Below are 8,464 nucleotides of genomic sequence, written 5' to 3'. Positions count from 1 at the left end.
GTAAGTGCCATTATCTACATTTTAAAAAATTTATTTATTTAATTTATTTTTGTTTTTGGCTGTGTTGGGTCTTCGTTACTGTGCGCGGGCTTTCTCTGATTGTGGTGAGCAGGGGCTACTCTTTGTTGTGGTGTGTGGACTTCTCATTGCAGTGGCTTTTCTTATTGCAGAGCACGGGCTCTAGGCACGCAGGCTTCAGCAGTTGTGGCACGTGGGCTCAGTAGTTGTGGCTTGCAGGCTCTAGAGCACAGGCTCAGTAGTTGTGGCGCAGGGGCTTAGTTGCTCCGCGGCATGTGGGATCTTCCCGGACCAGGGCTCAAACCCGTGTCCCCTGCATTGGCAGGCAGATTCTTAACCACTGTGCCACTGGGGAAGCCCCTACCTACACTTTTAAGGGTTAAGAAATGAGATTTTGGGACTTCCCTGGCAGTCCAGTGGTTAAGACTCTGCTCTTCCATTGCAGGGGACACAGATTTGATCTCTGGTCGGGGAACTAAGATCCCGCATGCCTCACAGCACGGCCAAAAAAAAAGTAAAAGAAAAAGAAAGAAGATTTTGAGGATATAGACACCTTGCTCAAGGACCCTCAGCTCTTAAGTGAAAGAATCTGGAGCTCAAGTCAAGGTCTGGCTGATTCTAAAACCTAAGGACTTTACTATAATGGCCTTCTTGTTTTTTTTTTTTTAGTTTAATTTTATTTATTTATTTTTGGCTGCATTGGGTCTTCATTGCTGTTCGCGGGGTCTCTCTATTTGTGGCGAGTGGGTGCATGGGCTCCTCTTTGCAGTGCATGGGTTTCTCTTTGCGGTGGCTTCTCTTGTTGTGGAACACTGGCTCTAGGCGCGTGTGCTTTAGTAGATGTGGCACGCAGGCTCAATTGCTCCGCGGTATGTGGGATCTTCCTGGACCAGGGATCAAACCTGTGCATTGGCAGGTGGATTCTTAACCACTGCGCCACCAGGGAAGTCCCTATAATGGCCTTCTAACTCGTCACCTGGCTTGGGCGTATCACTGATAAGCCCCATCCTCATACCAGCACCAGATTCATTTTCCCCAGATGCCTCTTAATCAAAGGTACATTTTCTTAACCGTACTCTGGCTCCTTGCTGTATGTAGGATCAAAACTACTCTCAAGACCACCAGTGAACCCTCATTACCATGCCTAATCAACCAAATTTCTCATTATTTTTTAGTGACCTGTACAATCTCCTTACTGTTCCTCTCCCCCAACCCCACTGTCTACCATGCTCTTTCCTGGAGAAATATTTCAGCTCTTCCCAGTCAAGCCCCTCCTAACTTGTAAGTCTGATGCCTCCCAATTATGAAGTCTTTTCCAGCTACTGCAGCTCACAGCCGTCACATATCACATTCTCTTAATGTAGATGAAATGGCCTCACCTGCAAAATTTAGCTCTTGATCCAAGTAATGGTTTTATTTACTGTCTCGTTATTTCCATCTTCCATTTAAAAATAAGCTCCTTGGGCTTCCCTGGTGGCGCAGTGGTTGGGAGTCCGCCTGCCGATGCAGGGGATGCGGGTTCGTGCCCCGGTCTGGGAGGATCCCACATGCCGCGGAGCGGCTGGGCCCGTGAGCCATGGCCGCTGAGCCTGCATGTCTGGATGACTGTGCTCTGCAACTGAAGAGGCCACAACAGTGAGAGGCCCGCGTACCGCAAAAAAAAAAAAAAAAAAAAGGCTCCTTGGGGCTTCCCTGGTGGCACAGTGGTTGAGAATCTGCCTGCCAATGCAGGGGACACGGGCTCGAGCCCTGGTCTGGGAAGATGCCACATGCCGCAGAACAACTAAGCCCATGCACCACAACTACTGAGCCTGCGCGTCTGGAGCTTGAGCTCCACAACAAGAAAGGCCACGACAGTGAGAGGCCCGCGCACCGTGATGAAGAGTGGCCCCCGCTCGCCGCAACTAGAGAAAGCCCTCATACAGAAACGAAGACCCAACACAGCCAAAAATTAATTAATTAATTAAAAAGTTTAAAAATAAGCTCCTTGAGTTAAGGATCATGTCTTATGCTTCTTTTGTATTATCTAGAGATAGATACAAAAGAAATAATTTAGGAGAAAACGCTTAGAAAAGTATAAAGTGCAGTATAAACAAAGTATATTATTCTTAAAATTACTAGTGTTATAAACATTGGCAAAATGTATTGGGACCAGGTTCAACAAACAGCAGAAACTGAGGAATTCAATAAATAAGTCAGACCCAGAGTTCCTCCCCCTCTCCTCCCATTTAATCCTTAACAATGCCTTCCTGCTCTCTCAGACTGAACATACGAAAGGAGAGGCACCTACATTGCCCACTAGATGATGGACTTTTTCAGGGCAAGGAATACTTGTCTCATCTGTCCAGTTTTTTTTTCAGCACCTGAGTACAGTATCCAGAATATGCTGGGTGTTTGATATGTGTTTGACGAAAGAATGAACAACTGGAGATATGACTCGGACCAGATGTTGGTGTTGTCCTACATTTCTGCTTCTTTGGGATTCTTTTCCTGCTTCCCCACATGGAATGAGAGAATGTCAGAGCTGGAAGGGATCAGCCCAGCCTCGCATTTTTTTTTTTTTTTTTTTTGCGGTATGCGGGCCTCTCACTGTTGTGGCCTCTCCCGTTGCGGAGCGCAGGCTCAGCGGCCATGGCTCACGGGCCCATCCGCTCCGCGGCATGTGGGATCTTCCCGGACCGGGGCAGGAACCGGTGTCCCCTGCATTGGCAGGCGGACTCTCAACCACTGCGCCACCAGGGAAGCCCCAGCCTCGCATTTTAAAGATGGAAAAACAATCCCAGAGAGGAGACCATCTGTCCCCAGGTCACCCCTCGTGGCCTTCTGACATCCTGTCCAACCCAGCGTTTTCCCCCACTATAATTCACAGTCTCCCTCTTTTCAGTGTTCTGTCACTGAACCTATATCCAGCCCTTCTTCCTCTCTTGCAAGTGCCCTTTCCCACATCCCTTCACCCAGCTCTGTACTCTGCATGCCCCCAACTTGTGTTTAATATTGTACATAGTGCTCTTATGAATGTGTACAAAAAATTCCTCTGAGGTTGTGAGCATACACACTTTTAAAATGTGTGACTGTTTGGGAGGAACACAACTTTCACCAGGAAGTTACAATTCAGAATCTCTTCAGGGCCTCTCTCCAGAAGAATTTCAGAATTTCTCTGAGTCCAGAAACATAGTAGGATTTTAATAGTAGTAAACCACAGTCCAATTGCTTGAAGTGCCGGTGATGTACTAGATATTCTAGAAGGCGCATGGCAACTCTGCAACTCCGCAGCTCCAAGGCTAGTAGCTCCATTTTACAGATGAGTAAACTGAGGTGCAGAGAGGTAAAACAACTTGCTCAAGGTCACACAGTATCAGAGCAGGAGATTGATCTGATCTATTTGCCTTCTCTAGAAAAGTCTTTGAGACACACTGACCGATATCAGCTGCTTCACTTGGATGCCCATTTCCTCCTCAACGGCTGCTCTTGGTGAGGTCTCTCATGTAGGAACTGCTGCCACACCTTGGCTCTATCACTGTTCCCATCTGTTTAGCATCTCTGGAGAGCTCAGAGGCAGTGCCCTGCCTGCACCCCCTAGTGGTCACAGGGGGATGTACAAGTCCTTCTGGCGCTGTCTCAGTACCTCTGTCAGCACCCTCTGGTGTTGGCCAGGGACGCAAAGTCATATAGACTCAGGCTTTCAGAGGTGCACTTATCTCCCAGGGTGGAGGGTAGGCTGTTCCTTGAGGAAGGACCTGGATTCTCCAAGTCCCCCCACTCCTGATAGTCCTTTAAGGGAGACACCCCCCCACCCATGCCTGACAGTGACCAAAATCAGTTAAGAGAGGGACTTGACAACAGCCTCAAGTTCCTCTTTAGCAAGTTAGCAAGCGCATCTGACTCAGAGTCCACGTAACTTGCTCTTGGCTCCACAGCCCTTTTTTCATTGACATACCTATGCTTACTATTGTGCCAGGTTCCCAAATTCGCTTATCTTACATGCCCTTGATAGGTCTCAGTCTCTCTAACCAACAGTGTCCTCATCTGAAAACAGGGAACACCTGCCTCACCTACCTATGGGGATGGGATGAGATCAAGCCAGAGCGCAAATGTAACGTGGTTGTGAGGTTTGAGATTGTCCACCTTCCTCTTCCACTGCCATCTTGGGGGCACTGGAGCCTATGTGCAGATCAAGCCTCCAGAGCTGCCCACAGTCTTGCAGCCTCCTTCAAATAAATAAGAGTCTTGCTCTGATTGAGCTCTGGGTCACATAGGCCCACTGGTGCCTTTGGGTAAACTAGGAAGGCACTGCTTTCTCCAAGTGGACGTGGCTTTGCCAGCTGCTTGGCTTATTGGATGGATATGCGTGTCTCTTGGACAAGGCACGTGTTGAGTGAACAGCCCCCACAGCCAAACACGGAGGCTTTGGTGCCATATGCATCTGTTAATCCCTCTCCTTACTCCCTGAATAACATGACACTGAATGAATGTGCGGGCCACATTTACAGGACACCAAAACAATCACTGTTTGGGGAAAATTCAGCAATAAATAGGTGATTCTGCCTGTCACCTGGGGGAGGAAAAGCCCAGCTTTCTGTCTGGGTTTGCTTGATTTCTTAGGCCCTGGGATAAACATAGCTCTTGTCACTGGCCCTACAGCCTAAAGAATTCCTCCCTTAAATGACCCAAGTTCCTACAGTGGATTTAATCCTTAAGTCACTAAAAGTGCAGATGAAGACTTGGGTTGTGGACAGTGATGAATTACAGACTTACACTTTAGGGCAAGTGAGAAAAAATAACCCTGTGATGAAAGACAACACCCCTGGGGAGGAGCAGGGCCCATGAAGGGCATTTACGTTCCATTTTCATCTTTTTCCCTGGATGCTCTTTGCTCTCTCTATCCGCTTCTCTTTCCGCTCCTCTCTTGTCCCCTCTCTGTCTTTCCTCCCTCTATCCTCTTCTGCTTCTCTCCCTCTCTGCCTCTTCCTTTTTAATTTTTATTTATTTATTTGCGGTACGCGGGCCTCTCACTGTTGTGGCCTCTCCCGTTGCGGAGCACAGGCTCCAGATGCGCAGGCTCAGCGGCCATGGCTCACGGGCCCAGCCGCTCCACGGCATGTAGGATCTTCCCGGACCGGGGCACGAACCCGTGTCCCCTGCATCGGCAGGCGGACTCTCAACCACTGTGCCACCAGGGAAGCCCCGGCCTCTTCCTTTTTAAACCTCTACTTAGCATTCTATCTTCCTCTCTGTCTCCTCCCTTCCTTCTTTCTCCCTCACTTTTCCTTTTCTCTACTGAATTATGGAATTAAAGAATATTTGATAGCTTGATGTATTCTATTATTCGTATTGAAAAATAAGGCAAGTCTCTCATGAAAATAGCAATTATATTAAATTGCTTTTTTATTTGTATATAAACCATAGTACTTTTTCCTGTACCTCAGTGATCTTTGATAGAGAAAAGCCCCCATCCCCCAACACACACACAATTCATGCAGTGCAAGGCAGGGGAGGGAAGCCAGCAAGGAGGCACTCGTGTGATTAGTGTTAAGGGGAAATCCTCAGGACACCGGCAGCAAGGAAGGGTTAGGATTGCAGAATGTTGAAGGTGGACCCTCTACTCCAAGCTCCTTGCTTTGTTTCCAGGCTCCTCATCCATCCATCCCACATTCCTTGAGTTTTCTGGAGAAGGCAAATAGATCGTATCAATGCCCGCAGACAGGAAATGGAAGTCCAGAGAAATTACATGATTTCTGCAAAGTCACGCAGCCGGTTCATGGGAAAACCTTGAGGAGAACCTATTTGTCAAGCACAACAAATATAACACCAGATATATCATGTGAGGACATCATAGGAGCTACAAGAATTGGAACAGCTTGATAAGACCCAGTTACCACTTAAGTGGAATCATGACCTCCAGGGAGAAGCTAGATCATTTAACCAACACTCATTTACCAGGTGGACAAAATGGGATTCGGCCCTAGAGTCTATGGATTACATGTCAAATTCACATTCACACACAATGGGTCACTCTATTGGAGGGGTCAGGGATACGGGCCATGCGCACAGAAGATGATCTTGTTTCCTTTCAGCACTCAGTACACACCCAGCGCCTCCCTTGCTGACATGTTAGACAACAGCTCCAAGCAGCTGCTCCCGTTACTGTCTGCCCCTCTGTGTCCTCTAAGTACCTTCTGCAACCTGCCATGTGACTCCTCTTCCCAGGGAGGCTGTGATCTGCGATTAGCAGGCAGTCTTGACGACTGGCTTTGAGTTTATTAAGTCCTGAATTCCCAAGTACACTTTGTTCTTTTTCTTCCTCCCTCCCTTCCTTCCTTCTTTCCTTCCTTCCTTCTTTTCTTTCCCTTCCCTCCTTCCTTCTTTCTCTTTTTCTTTCTTTCATGGCACCAGTCACTTTATGTTCAGCCAAAAGAAAATATTTATGGAGTACTTTCCTAGCCAAGCACTGTGCTGGGCACTAGGAATACAGATACAATAAACCGGGCTCCCTTCCCTTCCATTGGTTACAGTGTCATGGGAGATGGGGTGGCACATTCATGAAAAACATCTTCCTCCCTCTGAGATGGGAAGGATAGCCTGTGGGTTGCACAGGGTGCTATTGGCCCAATGGGGGCGGGGTGGGTGGCTGATCAGGACAGCCTTTTCTGGGAGGGGGGTGACATCTGAGCCAAGTTTTGAGGCATGAATAGAAGTTGGCCAGGCCAAGTGAAGAAAACTAGTTCTGTCAAAAGAAAGGTGGAAAGTTGGTGGGAGAGCGGGTTGAGAGAGAGCTCAGGGCAGGTTGTGCTCACTGTGTCGCTACAGTTTTTCCACACTGAAACCATCTCTCTGGGGGAGAAACAGGTAGAAAGGCATAAGTTTTATTTTGACTGTAGGAACAATTTTCTTTGGCTTTAAAACTTATGTTGGAATAATGGGTGAAACTGTGCAGAGGAGAGGGGTATATGGGAACTCTCTTCTATCTGATCAATTTCTCTGTAAACCTAAAAACGTTCTAAAAATAAATTATTAATTAAAAATTTTATGTTGGATTATTTAACTTAATTAATTTTTGGAGGGGGGGGTCAGCTAATGTTATCCTTGTCATCGTTGAGAACATGGAACTCCTTGGAGGTCATGATAAGGAGTCTGGCTTCTCCGCCCATTCCTCTTTCCCCCAGTGCCTCCCCGTCTCGTCTTGGTAAAGGGCACCGCCATCACCTGTTCAGGCCAGCCTGATTTGATCATCCTTGATCCCTTCATCTCTAGTTCTATAGATTGCACTCTAACCTGTCTCTAGAATTCATCCAGTCTGTTCCATCTCCTTTTTTTTCCCTCTGGAGCAGTCCACCATCATCTTCTCCCAGGCTGTCCTCTTCAGTGACCTCTTAAGTGGACAGCCCACTTATATTAGTCTGCTTAAGCGGTAACAACAAAGTGTCACAGAAATTAATTTTCTTACATTTCTGGAGACTGGAAGTCCAAAATCGTGGTGTCAGCGGGTTGCTTTCTTCTGAAGCCTCTCTCCTTGGCCTGTGGGTAGCTTGTCTTCTCCCTGTGTCTTCACGTGGCCTTCCCAATGTGTGTGTGTATTTGTGTCCTAATCTCTTCTTTAAGGACACCAGTCATATTGGATTAGGGCCTGTCCTAATGACCTCGCATGAACTTAATTACCTCTTTAAAGACTTTATCTCGAAATACATTCAAAACCTGAGGTACTGGGACTAGGACTTCCACATGTGAATTCAGTGTATAACACCACTTCCCCTGTGTGGCCCTCTGAGCCATTTTTCATGCACCCACCAAGGTGATCTTCTGAAAACATAAGTCAGACCAAGTTACTTCCCTGCTTCAAAGCCTTCAGTGGCTTCCCAGTGTATTTAGAATGAAATCCAAACTCTTCCCCGTGGCTTACAAAGAATGGTCTGACCCCTACAAACTGCCTCCCCCAAACTCTCCCTGCCTCTTCCCCGGCTCATCACCATGCAGCTACACAGCCTTCCTTATGTTTTTTTTTTTTTGAGGTACGTGGGCCTCTCACTGTTGTGGCCTCTCCCGTTGTGGAGCACAGGCTCCAGACGCGCAGGCTCAGTGGCCATGGCTCACGGGCCCAGCCGCTCTGCGGCATGTGGGATCCTCCCAGACCGGGGCACAAACCTGTGTCCCCTGCATTGGCAGGCGGACTCTCAACCACTGCGCCACCAGGGAAGCCCTTCCTTACGTTTTTAAGATGCATGAAACTCTTCTATGCTCTGCCCACTCTTCACCTGGCCACCTCCTACTCATCCTTCAGTTCTCAGAGACGCCTTCCCTGAAGGCCTGGTCTCAAGTAGGTGCCCACTGTGATTCTCAATCCTAGCTTCAAGTTCCTTTACTTTGTATCTTTTATCACAATTTGATATCACATGTTTTTTTGTTTACTTGTTTGTCTTTCTGAGGACAAAGACCTTTTCTGTTTTGTTCC

This window comes from Phocoena phocoena, chromosome 16 (genome assembly GCF_963924675.1).
Source record: "Phocoena phocoena chromosome 16, mPhoPho1.1, whole genome shotgun sequence".
Lineage (NCBI taxonomy): Eukaryota > Metazoa > Chordata > Mammalia > Artiodactyla > Phocoenidae > Phocoena > Phocoena phocoena.
This window is presented reverse-complemented; position numbering follows the sequence as displayed.